Source organism: Saimiri boliviensis, chromosome 10 (assembly GCF_048565385.1).
Source record: "Saimiri boliviensis isolate mSaiBol1 chromosome 10, mSaiBol1.pri, whole genome shotgun sequence".
NCBI lineage: Eukaryota > Metazoa > Chordata > Mammalia > Primates > Cebidae > Saimiri > Saimiri boliviensis.
In genome coordinates this window covers 63112852-63130857 of record NC_133458.1, presented here as the reverse complement: position 1 = coordinate 63130857, position 18006 = coordinate 63112852, and the positions used below count along the sequence as shown (strand labels likewise).

Here is an 18006-nt window from a genome sequence, read left to right as displayed (position 1 = left end):
TGAGCCCCATATCTGATACATGCTTTACTATGGGTTTTTGAAATTGCTTATTTAATTGTTTTCTTTAATAAGAAACTATTTTAAGAAGATTGCATTCTCATTTTGAAATAATGTTAGTGTTTATGTACTTTAATTATTCAAAAAATATTTTATGTGCCTATTATTTACCAGGCACTGTTAAAAATACCAGAGATGGCCTCAAGAATGAAATAGGCAAAAATTCCTTAATATTCTAATAAAGGAGGTCAATAAAAACAAGTGGACATATAAAGAAATACTACCATGTCATATTATAGGCTCTATGAAGAAAAGTACAAAGTGATGAGATAGAGAGATGTGGCAGGTGCATAGGTAGATAAGTGTGCTTGGAGCAAATAACTGAATGATGTGAAGGCAAAAGCCATTGCTAAATCTGGTATAATAGCAGTAGGCAGTGAGAAAAGAGTAAAAGGTCTGAAGGAGAACCTTGAATGTTTGACGAACAGCAACATAAGTGTGGTAGGATCATAATGATTGATAAGGATAGTAGAAAGAGAGTCAGAGATGGTTATGGGCCAGATTACGTAGACACTCTATAGTCTGATAGAAAATTTTTATGTTACTCTAAGAGAAAAAAAGTTTGTAAACAGAGGATTAGGACCTGACCTACACTTGTTGAGAAAAATTATTATTTACTTGGAAACAAGCCCAAATCATGGCTACGTGTGTCATCCTTTATTATATTAGAACATTGTCTAATTGGCCTTTCCAAGGATTATTTAATTCTCTAGGGTAAAGTACCTTTGTTTGATATTCACTTTATTTTGATTAGGGCCCAGAGGCTGTGAAATCACATGTTAACTTGTAGATTTTTGTCTGTTAGAAAGGCAAATCATTTCTAACCTGTAAAAGAAGAGAGGAAAAATAACTCCACAAAGGTTACAGTTTTATTGCCTGTAGGACATTAACCAGTTTGACTCTTGGCATCTTAGTTCATTTTGTACTGCCATAACAGAATACTATAGACTGGATAATTTTTAATGAGCAGAAATTTATTTCTCACAATCCTAGAGGCTGGGAAGTCGAAGATTAATGTGCTAGCTCTGTCCAGGGTCTTCTTGCTAAGTCACTTCATGGCAGAAGAGTAAAGAGAGGGCAAGAGAGGCAAAAGGAGGCCAAGTCTATACTTTGATAAGGAACCCACTCCTGTGATAACAAATCTATTCCCATAATATGGCATTAATCAATTCACAAGAACCCTTTTGGCCTAATTACTTCTCATTAGGCCCTGCTTCCCAACACTGTTGCTCTGGGGATTAAGTTTCTAAAACATGTTTTGAGGAACATATTCAACCATATCACTCAATGAACTTATTTTAATATGCCTTTGCTATATACCCTATTTCTTTATTATCCTTTGAACTAGATTTATAATCCTTGTGGTTCTCTCATTGATGAGTTAAACATTTTTGACATGTCTTTTGTATTTATGTAAGAGTCATGGTTTTAGCATTTGGGAAATTACATGCTTTGACATGCTAAAAGGCCTTGCTTTGGCTGCTGAATGGAGAATGCAATGTGTGAGAGTGTGTGGGGAAGTTGCCAAGGTAGAAGCAGGAAGACAAATGAGGAGGATGGTACAGAGATCCAGGTAAGAGCAATGGTCAAGATGGCCTGGGCAGGTTGTAGTGGTGAAGCCTGTGAAAATTATTTAAATTGCATATTTGATTTGGAGGTAGGGATAAGATTTGTTGATAATGACTAGGGAGTGTGAGATTGAATGGCTAGGCAGTGTAAAATTCAGAGAAGAATCCAGGATTTCTGCTGGGGCAACTGGAAAATGGTGGTAGAGAAAAAGCAGAATTTTTGAAGAAAAGTAAAGGTCTGTTTTGGATATATTAAGTTTAGACATAATTTATACCTCTCTGGCAAATTTCCTTATTGTAAAGATGTTTATTTTTGCAACAACCAGGGAAATCTTAAATTTAACAGATGTCTATAATTATGAATATGTTCTTTATACAACATGTCTTCTGAAATCCCTAGAATGATTTCTCATCTTTTGTGTGCAGTTAACTTCTTCAAGCTTCCCCCTCAAACCTCCTCATTCTTAAATTTAACACTTCTCTCCAAACTTTTAAGTTTAATATGTCCAAAATAAGACTTGATTCCCACTCGGCAAAGCTGTCCTCTCTCTTGTTCTCTCACTACTAGCACTCTTAGGCCTGGTATATTGTGCCACTATCTACCCAGATGAACTTATGGGATCATCTTGATTTCTTCCTTGCCCTGAACCCCTTATATACAATTCATCAGTAAGGCAGATTTTCAGCCTCTGTATTTTACATATGTCCACTCTAACTTCATGGTGAAGGCTCACTCCAGTCCAGGTAAGCATTATCTCTCACCTAAATCTCTGATCTTCTCACTTCACCTCTTATGACTTTTAAGTTCACTTTTCATTTAACAACCAACAGAATTCTTAAAATGTAAATCAGATCATGTCTGTTCTCTGCTTAGAACATTTCAACTGCCATCTATTGTACTTAGATAAAATTTAATCTCCTCAGCCTGGCATCAAGAACCTACCTTCCTCACCAAATTCATCAGCTCCACTCCTTTTGCTTCTACATGCTCCGGTCCCACAGACCTCTTTTAGTTCTTGGGATCTGTAATTTCTCTCCTAACTCCAGGCCTGATCCCTCTGTTTGGAACTCTCCACCCTCTTCTCACCTCCTCAGTGAAGGCTTTTAGGACCCATCCAATGAAAATATGCCCCTTGCCTACCACTGTTAGTTTATGTCATAGAAACTTTTTTATTCTTCTATTTCCATAATCTATTTTCATTTTATTTCTTTTACTAGCAAAGTCTCTCTGGTTCACCATTTTATTCCCAGACTTCTGCTCAGTCCTAGAACAGGGAAGACACTTAGTGAATGATAGTTGAAGGAATGGATGATGGATTTGCAAGGTATAGTCCATGATTACATTACTGAAATTATTTATAAGCAAAAATTTACTTACAAGCAAATATATATAGGGCATTTTATGAAAATCTAATATACCAGTGATGGACTTCTTAGAGAAAGCTAAGTAAGTTTAAACTTCAAATTTTCTAATTTGTATTGAAATGTTAAGTCCATCAAGATATCCAGGTAAAAGAATTCTTATTGCTGTTCTTATCCTTCTTTTAATTCAAGAGGTACTTCTTACAGCTGTTCGCAAATGGTTTTTGGCCAGTATCTTATATTTTCTTCAAATTCTATTTGCATTTTAGTACATCTGTCCAGAACTTTTTAACTAAAGTGTAACATATTAACATTATGCTACCCCATCAGAATTATTATGTTTTAAAACCTTTAAAGACAAAGTTACATGGCAAGAAAAGGCTTTCTTGAGAATGAAGAGAAATAACTTACTCCTTTTTCCATTATGAACTTATCCTTAGGCTCTTCTTACTATTTATGAAGAATTTGCCTGCTATATTTCATTACTTCATTTAATCTTATAATAGGATAACATTTGTCGGAATATGGGACTAATCGTAGAATAAATGAATTATTTATTTATTCTCCATATTCCCCATACTTTAACCTCAGGAACTTAATAGTTTGTGGCAACTTTATAGTGTAGTTAAAATGTATTCTGTCAGGATAAGGATAATAGCAATGACTCAAAATTATTTCCTAAGATTTCATTGTTTTGAATATATAATAAACAGAATTAATCGACCAAGACTATGTCTCGCAACACCAGAGTCTTGAAAAGAATAACTTAAAATTTGTATTACTTAACCTTTGTGAACATCTAAGACTTAGGATCTTCATTTTAATTTGAAAACCCTTAAAACACATGCATATATATCATGTATGTGATTTTATATATATATATATATAAAATTCTAGATTGGTAATTTTATTTTCTTCCAATAATCTAAATACATCCATCCATTTTCTTCTTGTTTTCCTATTTTTTTCTGTTGAAAAATTGGCTGTCAATATTAGTTTAAGAAAAACTGAAGATAATATATACCCTGTCTACATCCCAGACATTTTAAAAATGCTCTTTGCTTTGTTTTTTTAATAATGTTACCATAATGTGTCTGAGTGTGGTTTGATTCACCTTTACAGTGCTTAGTGTTTGTACACCTTTTTGGATCTTATGTACATACACTTAGACATTTTTCATGGATTCTGAAAAATTTCTGGCCAGTATTTTAAAATTATGTTGTAACATTCTCTCTTTCTAGTGCTCTGATTAAATGTATATCAGAACTTTTCATGGAATCCTGTGTTTCCCTGACTTTTTCCCTAAATTTTCTTTTTCTTTTATAAGGATTAATCATGGCGCTTTTTATTGACATGTCTTTAGTTCACTAAATCATCTATTCTGATGTTTCCACTGTTATTAAATCCATCTACTGAATTCTTAATTTCAATTTTTATATTTTCAGTTGCAGAATTTCAGTTTGATGCATTTATGGATTTCAGGTTTCCATTGAATTTACATTCTTTATCCATTTGACTATATTAATCATAGCTATTTAAAAATATCTGTTTTGTAATTTAAGTATCTAAAACACCTAGGTGTCCGTTTCAATTTTTTTGTGTTCCTTTTGTTTTCTGATGAATTTGTTCTGTTTTTAGCAAGCATGGTGGGTTTTGAATCAATGTGGACATTATAGACAAGTTAAATAAGGGTCTTTTTTTTTCTGTCAGACAGATATAGCAGTAATGATTTATCTTGATCTCTTGGTTGGTTGCTTTTAGTCTTTGTTGGGGTTGATTACATCATATTTGTTCTTAGTCTTGAGTGAAGCTCTCAACTCAAAGCTTGAAGTTTTTACCAAGCCTTTGTAATTGAGACACTCAAATACTAATCTCTGTTTATCTTTAAAACATCTCAGAAATATCTTTGCAACCCCCTCCTGATTTTTGTTGTTTCTTTTTTGGAGTTTTCCCGTGTATCACATAAGAAAAATTTTGGAACCGTATTTTCGGGTTCCTTCATCTGGGGTTACCTTCTAGGTTGAATTTTGTCCCTTTTCAATTTTCTGGCCATTCTGAACTCTATTTGTTGCTTCAGTGAAGCAAGAGGCTTTCTTTCTGATTGAGCTCTTTTCTCACATGCTGAACTGTAGTCTTCAGAGAAACACCCACTTAAACTGTTTCTCTTCCTTTAGGATCATAGCCCCTTAATTTGCTGCTGCTTTTTATAGTTCTTCAGGGAGTTCAATATCAGCTTTTATATTTTGTCCGGGAGTCTGATTGTTTATATGTGAGAGTCTGACATAATCTATCTTGTTTATTATTTAAACTGATGATTATTATTTTAAACTACATATATTAAGCATTCAGTTCCTCAGGGATTTAATTGTGTTATCTCATTGAATTCCTACAGCAGTCTTCGAATGTAGTCATCTGTACTTTCTTTTTTCTTTTGAGACAGACTCTTGCTCTGTCACCCAGGCTGGAGTGCAGTGGCAGGATCTCGGCTCACTGCAGTCTCCACCTCCCAGGTTGAAGCAATTCTCCTGCCTCAGCCTCCTGAGTTGCTGGGACTACAGGCGCACACCACCACACCCAGCTAGTTTTTTGTATTTTTAGTAGAGACCGGGTTTGACTATGTTTGCCAGGATGGTCTCTATTTCCTGACTGGTGATCCGCCTGCCTAGGCCTCCTAAAGTGCTGGGATTGCAGGTGTGAGCCACCACACCCAGCCCTCCTGTACTTTTACAGATAAGGAAACTGAGAAAGGGGAATGGACTCATTCAGGTCACACTGGCTGCTTATCTAGATCTGTCTGACACAGAGGTGACATCCTGCTGTTTCAGAAGTGAATGTCCTTTATCTTCAGCAAGAGAGAAAGCCCAGTCACACGCACAGGTGCCAGAGCTTGTTTCAGGCCCTTACTAAGAACACCAGGGCTGGCTTTTCTGCTTTTTCTCATCGATTATGCCTTGTCTACATAGACTTATTTCATTTCTGGTTAGAAACTGATCTATACCTTTTACTGGTAATATGATACAGCAGTTAAGAAAAAAAACAAAACTTAGGTTCTCAAAGCTTTATTTTAGAATACCTTTAAGGAAACAATGTATGCCATACCAACTGTCTTTGCTGCTTTAATTGGTACGTGAAAACCTTCAGATAATTCAATACATCTTTAACTATTTTCCGTTTTATTTTTTGCAGTTCATTAATTGAGGCTGGAAGACATGTTGCAAATATGAGGAAACTGAGACATTTTAAATAATGATAAATTGAAAATTGAACCTAGCAACAATTTTGAATCTATAAGAAAACAAAAGTAACGGTCTGAATAAACATAACATGTTAGTATGACATGGATAGCATGCTTCCTTTTTCTTTTTTTTTAATTTTTTTAAATTTTATTTATTTATTTATTTATTTTCCTCTTCTGTTTCCATCCCCTTTCCTAAACCCTTTCTTTTTCTTCTGGTTGCATGCAATGTCTGTTTCCCCATTTTGGGGGGATCCCCCTGAGAACTAGAGAAATCACTGACCTCTTTCTCACCCTGGGACTTACAGAATCGGCCCTGTCAGGCTTCTATGACTCAAGACTCCCGACTCCTTGCAGAGAACTGAGAAACTCACTATGGGATTGTCTATCTGTTTTTTTTTTTTTTTTTTAAAGAATAAAGAAGAGGAAGAAAGAGAAAGAGGAAGAAGGAGAGAGGATGGGGGTATTGCTTTATTGCCCGGGCTAGAATGCAGTCTAAATATGGGTATGCCTATAATTGTCCTTAATAATGGAGACATGAAAGAAAATGAGGGAAGAGAATAGCAAACAAGGAGCCAACCAAAGAGACTTAGACTCTCACATAATAATAGTGGGAGACTTCAACATTAATATTAGACAGATCAATGAGACAGAAAATTAACAACGATATTCAGGACTTGAACTCAGATCTGGAACAAATAAATGTAATTAACATTTATAGAACTCTCCACTTTAAATATACAAGATATACACTCTTATCAGTACCACATCATATCAACTTAGAAGCATGCTTCCTTTTTCTTAGTTACTGGAAATAATTTACACAATTCAGCCTCATACCATCTCTCTGATAGAGGTCATCTTGTTATCCACATTTAACACATGAGACAACTGAGGCACAGGAAGGGCTAACAAATTGCCTGTGGTCACAAAGCTGGAAAGTGGCAGAGATGAAATCTTAAATCTGGCTGTCAGTCCCTTTGTCTAATATTCAGTGAAATCTTAACCTGAATTCTTTAAGAATAGGATGTCATTATTCCTTGATTCTGTGATTAGATGAAGCACTGTTACCATATTTTCGATTTTAACACTAGTTAGAAATTTTGGTAAGTTCACTTTACAATATATTCTTCAGATCCTGCTAAAGAGCAAGAGGGATAATGGAAGACACATTTTCTTAGAATTTTAAGTTTTGAGGGAAAAGAGGGAAATTATAGATATGGAAGAATACTAGTTATATAGGTTGTGAAAGTTTCAAAAATTAAGTTTGAAAACTGATTAGAAACATAGACTGGTTGTCATCTGATCATTCACTAAATCGTTTATCCTGCAGACATTTATTTACTACGTTGTGCATTGAAAAAAATTAATCATCATTGAATATTTACCATGGGCCAAATAATGTACTAGGTAGATTTATAAACATTATCAAATTTAATGCAACAACCCTCCATGGAATGTATTATTACTCCTATTTTCGGTTGAGTAAACTGTGGCCTAGTGGGCATTCATAATTTGTGCATTATGGGAGATAAAGGCTGTGCAAGGGCTGAGAAGGACTTTGAGCTAAAAACTAAGAAAGGCTATAACGTTGCAGTGTATGGGTCTAAGACCTGGGGGAGGGAGTGGCAGTTGCCAGAGGGTAAGACACAGTTTCAGACCACAAAGAGCTTTATAATCTTCTAGAGGGATAAAACCCCTAGCAAATATAAATCTAATGGTAAAAGGAATGCATTACATATCTTGATTGAGATACAATATTTAGAGTTTCAAATGAGGGAGAAATTACTTTCTGCTGTGATAATTAAGAAACTGTTCTCAGAAAGTGGTCATTTATGATCTGCAGAATACCATGTAAACTATACACCATGATCATGTGTCATATAATAGTCACTGTGGTATCACTTCTGTGCTGGAAATGGACATGGCTGTTCCCTACTCTTACTTAAACCTTTTATTAAAGGCACCTGGCACTTCCCAGTTCATATTGTGATTAAATATGCATGTGCTTTGTCTAAGACCTCCTTCAAGGCAGAGATGAATTCCTTAGTGGGTCCCTACCATGTCTGGCATGGTGCCTGTGACATAGCAGGGGCTCTTCAAGATCTGCTCTCCCTTGGTGTCAGTGATATGCTACCCTGGCTACTTTCAATCTCTCTGGACACTCTGTAGGCTCCCTTAGGCAAGAAAGTGAAGTCATCGGGGTTCAATCTCCTGTTACCTGCTTCTCACATAGCACCTGTTGAAGGATTTCATGAACTCTCATAACTTCAGTGATGGTCCACATGCTGATGCCTCCTCAACCAATAGATTCTTCTGAGCTCTGAATTGGTGTGTACAACATACCTCCATCTGTGTGGCACACAGGCACTCTGATGTGCATGTCTCAAACTGAACTTGTTATTTCTCCTTCTCCAGACTTCCAGCTCTTCCTACACGTTCTGTTTCAGTTAATGTTAAGGGCAAGACCATCCAGACACCAAGATCACTTAACTCCTTCCTCTTCTCCTCTCCTTGCTCACCTACATCTATTCAGTCATGAAGTTCTATCATGGTTGAAGAGATAGTTCTTCTATCTCTTTGCTTCCATAAATTTTCACGGCTGTTGTTTGAGTTCAGACGATACCATGTCTCATCTAGATCACCTCAGAGTCTCCTTGACTTCAGGCTTGCTCCCTTGTGATCCCATTTTTTTCAAACTGCAGTCCAGAATGATTTATTAATTTCAAATTTGAAAATGCCCTCTCTTTACTATCTTGGCTCTTAATTCTTATTCAGTTAAGCCCCTCAGCATGACAACTGTGGACAGTCTCTTTTTCTCCACTTTATCTCTTGCTTGTCTTTGCTTCAAACCAATGTCTTGTCCATATTGAATTGTGCTTTTCTGTTCCTTGGCATATTTACTCTTATATGAATATTCTGAAAAAAGAAATCTTGCTTTCTACCTCTGAACCATACTGACTAGCTCATTCTCTGGCACATTGAAGAGCTCAATAAGTAGTTTCTGAATGAATAGAAAAAAATGCTTGAAGAGTAACTAAAAAGAAGGCTGAGAAAAAATAATTCACTTCTCTTAATGTCAAAATTGAAATTGGTAAGTTTTGGGGCGTGCTGCATGACTTTCTACTTCATGGCAATACACCTTTTATTTCTTAATTTTCATCACTGCTCTTCCAGAATTATCCTCAAACAAAAAATAATACAAGTATAAACCAAAACATAATGTAAAACCAGTGATAATAAATAAGCAGAATTTATCTTAAGTATGTTCTAACATGCATCTAGTGGTTATTACTTTTCTTATTGGGTATATAGACTTAAAGTTCTACAAACTGGATTTTTAGTATTGCAATGGCAGTCACATAAAATGCAAATGTTAATATAGGCATACAGTTATGACATACTATATTTTCTGAAATTTAAAAAATATCAAATACTGCTCTATTGACGTTTTTCATTTTACATAATTATGATCCTTGTGAAAGAAAAATTATGCCAATAATCAACCAGGTTGTACTCTGAAAAACTTGTATAAATATGTCTGTGTGTCTGTCTATTTAATCTGTTGGTGTTACTCTCTTTCTGCTTTGCAAATGCACTGTTAAAGGATAAGAATTGTTTAACCTCTCCATGTGATTATTTAAAAACTTCTGGACTTGTTTTTCTTTCAAAAACAGTGGAATCCCAGGTTAGAATCAATCAATTAACTGCTAAAAGGTTAGGGTATAGACTTTAGGCAATGTAATTGATCTGTAAGACTTGCTTTGTAAGTACCTGTGAATCTTCAATTCTGACACAGTGTAGTGAATATTACGTACCATCCACATATCACAAGAACATTTTTCCTCAGGAATACAACCTGAGTTTATGCTTTTAAATGCATTAGTATTTCTTTGAAATGCAAGATTAGTTCCACAATTAGTTCGTCTTTGTCAGTGTGTCTGTGCTTGTTGAAATCATGAAGATGAAATGTAAGAGTATAAAGAGATCAAGGATGATAGGATTCAAATCAGGAAATCCCATATGTGAGATGTTACCTCAGCATTCAAATATATACCAAAGACATTATGCTATTTCCTCAGGCATAGTTGCTCCATCGGCTCATGATTGCCAGCTGCTGTTGGCATGAATTCTACACCCTGCCTCACCCCCCAGCCACCAAAGTCTTTGCCAAATGAAAAACAGAGCCATTGATGAATAATGTAGATACATTGAAGAAAAGAGCATATTCATTCCTTATTAATGCTAGGACACAGTAATATCATATTCTTTCTATTTAATTCCATTAATGTGACATGTTATAGAAAACAGAGAAAAAAGAAAATGTGAATGAGATATAGTATGTTTTAATCTTAGAAACTGGTGGCATATTAAAATTAACCTAGTTGGCCCAACCCCATTGGCCAGCGTGGAGATCCCCCTGAGACACTGAATTTTGGGTTTCATCACTTATGCTGAAAAACTTCGTTGATGTAATTACAAGAGTTTTTTAACAGCTCTAATTGTTTGAAAACTTTTTTTTTTTTTCCTATTTCTTTTCCTTTTCCATTGTGCTGGCCAGGACTTAAAGCACAAGTTTAAATAAAAGGAGTGATAGTAGACATTCTCATCGTGTGTTTGAAAATATTGTGAGAAGAAAAATCATCCTGTTTACCGTGTGGGTGTGTTGTTAATCCTGCTATGGAAATGCTGTGATGATTGTGCTGCTTTAAGGTGCAGTTGACCATTGAACCATATTGTGAATTGGGCCAGGGAGTAGGAAGAGAGATTCTAGTTGAGGAGGAGAATGAACTTACTTTCTCTTGATTTGGACAGCCAAGGGGAATGGCACATTACATATGGGAAGACCAGGATTGAGGACTTGTGAGGGGTCAAAAAGAGGTACCTATGAAATTGTCCTTGGTGGCTAAAGTGTAGCTAATATTTGAGAGCATGTGAGATGGGAAGGGGCTGGGAGCTCTGAGGATAGGTCAGCTATGTGAGCCCTGAACCTTGGGCTTCTTATTTACATAGTTCTTACACTGCCTGGGGTCATTCTTCCTTGCAATCATTTAGTATTTAATAAAAGCTTATTGAAAGTTTTAATTTGTCTAAATTATGATACGGGGTACTAAGAACAAAATATTTTGTCCAATATTACACATTAAAGTGAGATGTGTTAAAATGGTAAGAGAAAACCCAACACTTGCATAGTAGAAACAGCTGGCAACTGATGGTAAAGAACTTTGAGGGTAAGGTGAACCTGAGGAAGATAGAGGTAGTCCTGTTGGTTGTCTCACTGTCTGCAAGACAAAATCTTAGAAATTTGAGTTTTATTAAGTATGCGTATTTTCTTAAAGTGTTCTTCACATCTTTCCCATAAGTTTTGTTCTTTAACACAAATTAACACTTTAGGAAATACTGTGACTAAAACCAATAACAAATAAATAGACATGATGAGAGTCTTAAAATGTCATTCCAATGTAAGTAGTCCTCATAAGTATTTTCTTTCAAAATACCAATGGTCCCTCAGTAATCCTCCTGCTTTGTGGTTCCCATGTGCTTTATCTTGATTGCTCATTTCTAGAACTTCATTTGCAATGTGACAGGCTGAATTTCTCAGCGCACTCTAGCAAAGCAATGGGGCACTGCCGATGACAGTTGGACGACCCGCTGCGTTCCTTGTTCTGCACTCTTGATTTCAGTTAGTGAAGGCCAAGGTTATATTTTGATTTATTTTCCCAGTTGGAATATAGAGAATTTCCTAAAGAATATTGTGCTTGTCTTATTTTGTTGATAACAGGAAAGAAAACAAAGGTCATGTTGGATGTATTTTTATTTAAATGCATGGCTGTGAGTGAACAAATTAGAGATAAATTTGTCTGTACTGGGTATCCTGATCTAGCCACTGAAATGCTTTGATTCCTATTTTTAGGTAACTAACCTTCCCGGGCAGGTTTTGGGAGTAATGACCCAATAAAGTATGGGCTGTGGGTAAAGAGGACCCAGGGAAAAGACTCCGTTTTTGATGGAGATGATGGGGGGATAAGTCAGGGAGCAAGGAAGAGTAAGGATAGGAATGGGGGTTGGGCAGCAGAGGCCAATGAAATTACTCCTATTTTCTTCCTGGGCTGAGGTACATAATAAAGAGATAGCTCTTCCTTTTCAAAATATTGGCTCTTTTGCTATATTTAATTTTATTTGCCCATGTGAGTGTAGCAGGATTAGGCTAAGTAGCTAATTCTACTTTATCCTCAATTCCTCTGAATAACTCAGTGTGATCACCTAGCATGATTTTAGCTATGTTGAACTAATAGATAATGAAAATTAATAAGTCTTTTTCCCCCCATGGGAAATGCTAACAAGGTGGCTTCTTCATCCTCTATTTTTCAAACATTCCTTTTAAAAGTGTAGTTCTTCACATTTAATCAGAATATATTTGTGCATGTATATTTAGTTAATCATGTAACAACTTATCAAAATCTTTTATAATCCAAATTCATTTATTTAAATCTTTTCTTCTACAGATATGATATGCCTGTCACCTATGTATTCATTATTCTGATCACTAATAAGATGGTCAGACCAGAGATTACAACTCCATGGCAAATCACTGCAGAGAGAAAGATGAATCAAGGCTTACATGACATATTAATCAATATGATATAGACCATTTACCTAGCTATTAATCTGTATTTCTAACCTATTATTCAGCAGTCACAGTCCATCTTGCCCACAGTGATAATATTTTTCCAAAAGCTATGTGAAATCACAAAAACCTTTGCTTACCACAAAATTTCAGAATTAGAAGCTTAAAAACCATGTACCATAGCCTTTTCACCTTGGAAAAAATATTGATCTAACTACTTACCTTATCACAAAAGCTGAAATGCCTTACGCTGCAAATATGGTGACTCAAGAGCTCCATATTACCTTCTAAGCAGTCAAAATTTCCTTAATACACTATTCTTGAAGTAGTGTTGAGAACAGTGCATTCTAGTTTTACTAACACATCTCTATGTCCTGTGGGAAAAGTGTATAGGTATTTGTCCATGTGTCTTACCTCTCCTAATTGCTATGATTTTCAGATATCATGTTTGAAATGCCATGATTATTATCTGTATATTCCTTCCAGACACTGGCATATAAATCCCTTGGGCTTAGCGACATAAATTCATTTAACCTAATTATGTGCTCCTTTATGATACTTTTAAACACCCTAGAATCACCCTCAGCCATGTATTCTACTTCCAATGTGATGATTTGCTTTGACAGAAAAAGAGAGGCAGTGTTAACATGACTTTTTCCTACTTGGAGGAATGGGGGTTAGCCCATTCCTTTCTTCTTGTGTTAAATGTAACTTTAAAAATTATTTTCATCTTTCTTAGCATTACTCATAATCCTGAGTTCTTTCTTCTGCAGTTCTCACAGTCATAGTTGTGTGCTCCTTTGTCTGTCTTTTGTAGGTGACTTCTAATTTTTTTTTTCTGTTTATAAAAGATATATTTACTAAAGAAAATTTGAAGGCCAGAGATCAGAGTGTAAAAATAAAAAATTAATTCTATCACTTAGAAATAACTATTCATAGTCTAATATACTTCATATTTATGCAGGTATATTTTTAAAGTTAGAACAGTATTCATATTTCTATCCAGAAGTTTTACTTTGTAAGATATTTTCCCATGACATGCACTATTTTTATACAACAAAATTTTCATTATTTCAAAATATTTTATTACATTTCAATTTATTTACTAATTTCCTTTTTGGGAAATGTAGGTTCTTCTAATTTTTTTGCTGTTATAAGTAAAATTGTGTTGAATAGTCCTATGCTTCAAATCTCCTTATCAGATGGTTCCCTAACCAGCTCCAATAATTTATTTAATTATTCTTTCTCTTATGATCATTAGCCATATTTTAATCTTAGTTTCTCATTGTTTGTGGGCTGTGTTTATTCCATTTAAAAAAAAGTCTGCTTCCTATTTTTTGAGCTTTTAGAAATCTTTGCTAGTTTATATTTATCTGGATAGGTGAGCATATTTACCTTTTCCCAAGACAAATATCAGTTTCGTAAGTTCTTCCTTCTTAGCCAGACTGAAAATTGAAAATAATAAAGTTTTAGAATTCATAAAGATCTTAATTTTCTTTTATGATATCTTAATTTTCTTTTATGATAAATGATACTTTTCTGTGGGTTACTAAAAGAACAAATTAATAGCACAGTGATATGTCTTCTACAGATTTGGTGACAAAATATGCTTGACTTCAGCAGAAGGTCAGCAGGTCAAAAAGAAATCTGGAAGTAGAAAACATGATTTAGTGAGATGATGGGAACAGGGTCTCCAGAAGATGATGTTAAGGAGAGTAGTGTGGTTCTGATTAGCTTATTAGACTTAGGCAGGGCATCAACTGGCAATAGGAAATCTAGAGTTCTGGAATTACTTCTTGTAAGAGACATTTTTTAAAAGGTGCCAAGTGGATTAGCGTTTAAGCTAGGAATCTTGTTCTAATTAGGGCCTTTAGTAATAAATGGAAATTAAGTGGAAGTCAGGTCATATAAATGAATAAATGCAGAATGGACCGGTGAAGAAAGACTCAGGGAGAATAATGCAGGGAGATGCCTAGGGCTCCAACCAGTTATATCAACATTGGACTTTGGGCTACTGGTGGGTTTGTATTTAATATACATGATGTGTCTCAATTAGATTGGCTTAAAAAACTATATGAGGCTTAGAATGCAGATTTAAGGTCTTAGTACCTACTGTTATAAAGGACTAAACTGGAGAAAGAGTAAGAATAACCGAAATCAAAGCATGACTGTATTAAATCCTCTAATTTAGCCAAAAGAAGTTTCTATAATAGCAGATGAAAAGATGGTTAAATACTATTACTTTACCCTACCTCTGTTTAAACGTCTGTTGGAAAAGTTTTATTCATATACTTCATCTACATATATGGCCTACATTATCGCCCAACTTCCTACGGTATTTCTGCTTCTTTTCTTTTATGCTCACCCTCCCAAATTTTGCTACTCTCCCACCAAATAAATCGGCTGTAGTTATGTTTATGATTTTTAGTGATTATTTGCATCTTCTTAAAAGAGAGGCACATATCAGGCCCAGTTTAATTTTTTAACATAAATTTTACATATTTTAGTCACTGATTATGCCATTAAAATTAGAATATACTTATGAGATTATATCTGTCTTAAAATACAATTTATTATATCTGTTAGATTTATTCTGTCTTTTGTATATTAATTTGAGAATGTATTTTTCACAGTCCCCATATCCTGCTGCTTTTCTACAGATAATTACTTGGTATTTCCTCTTGTTATTTATTTATTTTTTGTTAGTATATGTATTGGTTTTCATGGTATTCAGTCTTATACTTATATTGAGATATTTTTGTCTTCTTCCAATTTTAATCCAAAATCTTCTTGATCAGATCAGCAACTCTTCTCACAGATATTTTTCTCTAGGTTCTTGTGAGATGTACTTCATCCCTTGCCAGAAGCTACATCAAATACTTTGGTAATCTTTATAGAATTTCTTGGCTTGGAATTATATAAACATATTGATGAAATTCATGTAGCTTCTGCTAAGAGCTTTAGCTTAAGGGAAAAAAAAGCCTAAGGCTTAAGAGTATTTTTGTTTTTGTTTTTTCCCCTAATGGGACAATACGCTGACGAGCACAATCATTTCCTTCTTTTGGTATTTCTTTCTTTCTTTATTGTTATTGCTTAGGTTTCTTGCCACCTACTCTCACATCTTTCCCATTGCTGAAAGAATTAACAGAATAAAGATAGTTTTTAAATTATTGAGAACTTAAATCTCACTTTAAAAAGTCTACACTGTGAATTATTTTTAGTATTTTTATTTCTTGAACATATTTCAGGGAAAAAAATTCTGAGACATTTGAATCTATGGAAAATTTTAAAATACATGCAATGCTTCTTTTAGCAAGAATAATTTTGGTTTCTTCATTTTTACTTTGGATTTAAGACTTTGCCTAGAAAATGGAGAAGGCAAACTTGACTAGAGATCAATCACATCAGGATGCTACTTGAAGTATAATTCTTTAGGATAATGGTTTCAGAGCATTGATTTCAGTAGTTCACCTTCATTCCTAACCCTATTTGCAAGCTTGCCAAGAACATGTTAGGTCCAGATCTGGCTATAGAACTGGGAGCTTTATTCTCTGTGTTAGTGTTACTTTTTAAAGACAACTGGTAGGTTATTAACTCTGTCCATACTTGGATTTTGTTTGCTGGTTTTCAGGCTAGGGTTGCTTGAGTTTTAATTTCTGGCTGTCTTGAAACTTCCAACTAAAAGAGACACAGAATACTTTGAAAGCAGGATGTGGTGTTTTCCTTAAAGACTTACAGCTAAGCACGGCATATCCTTTCTGACCTGCTATGAAGGATGTCCTGGGTCTATAAATCCTACTCGAAAATGGTGGTATCTTTCCAGAAGGAACTAAAGTGCATTTGGCAATTCTTAGACCACCTTAATTATACTAGTAGTTCTCCAAGAAGCCTTAAACATAAAATATGTAATCAAAATGTAGAAAAAATTTGATTTGGGGCACTGTCTATTATAGCAACTAGTTTTATACTAACTTATATAAGGAAACAAAGTGAATAATATGTTTCCCTCAGTGAGCTTATAGCCTATTTGTATAAAGAGAAATGCACAATAGAAAATAAAGAAAATACACAGTAGAAAACTTATTGTAAAGATATATTAGGAAGCGAGGAAAAGATGAGTCCTTGGCCTAGGGGTAGGAGTCATATTTCTGAGAAATCTTGTTAAGCAAAAGTGATAAATGCATTGGGATTTAATAGATGAATATAATAGCCACTCAGAGAGCAAGGAATTCTATGCAGAAAGTGTAGGTCTGAGAAAAATCTTGGGGTCAAGAAACAGTAATATATAGTGAATAATTAGCAATTTAGCATTTTAGAAAATCATATATGAATAAGGACTGATGAGGACCTAAAGTTGTGATCAGATTACAAGGGATCAGATTACTGAATCTTGTAAGCTATGCAAAGAAACTTTGACTATAGCTGTGGATAATGGGAGACATCTTTTAGGTGTTTATTAAATGAGATGACGTTCATAGATTTGCAGCTTTAATAGATTTTTTTCTGAAAGTTGTAAAGGATTGTAGTGCCTGTGGTGATTTTAATCTATTTGCAAGTTCTTTGATACTCCTTCTCTTAGAAGGTAGAGCCTAATTGCCCTCCCCTTGAATGTGGGCTAATGACTCACTTTTAACAAAGAGAATAAAATGAAGTGATGGTGTATAACTTCAGAAACTAGATCATAGAAGTCATGTGGCTTCCTCTTTCTTCTCTTTTTCTTGGACTGCTGGCTCTGGGAGAGACAGGTGCTATGTAAGGACCCTCAGAAAGACTTGTAGAGAGGCCCATGTGGACAGAATGGAGGCCATCTACCAACAACCACATGTGGTAAACATCAACCACATGAGGGTGGATCTTTTGGTCCTAGTCAAGCCTCCAAATGACATCAGAGCAAGCCAACAGCTGGACTGCAATTTCTGGAGAGAGCTGAGCCAGTATCACCCAGCTAAGCTATGCCTGGATTGCTGACCATCAGAAACTATGAGAAAGAATAATAAATGCTTGTTTTAAATGGCTACATTTTGGTGCAATGTGTTAGACAACAGTAGGTAATCAACATACTGGTTTTAGATGGGAACAGGACTTTAGTGCAGGCAGGTAAGTTAGGAGCTTGCTATAGTTGACTAGTTTAGAAGTTGTGACGGTCTAGTTTAGGG

The 18006-nt window shown here is 35.0% G+C and overlaps 2 protein-coding genes across 4 annotated transcripts in view; one reads left to right on the top strand and one right to left on the bottom strand.

Annotated features, from left to right (window-relative positions):
* ELAPOR2 (endosome-lysosome associated apoptosis and autophagy regulator family member 2) overlaps positions 1 to 15354 on the top strand; it is a 376613-nt gene extending 361259 nt beyond the window's left edge. The window contains exon 29 of the transcript XR_012512086.1: positions 6174 to 15354. The gene's annotated coding sequence lies outside the window, so the exon portion shown is untranslated. The remainder of the gene's footprint in view (positions 1 to 6173) is intronic.
* Positions 1 to 18006, bottom strand: part of GRM3 (glutamate metabotropic receptor 3) — a 220627-nt gene that overhangs the window by 172665 nt on the left and 29956 nt on the right. The gene's annotated exons all lie outside the window — the stretch shown is intronic.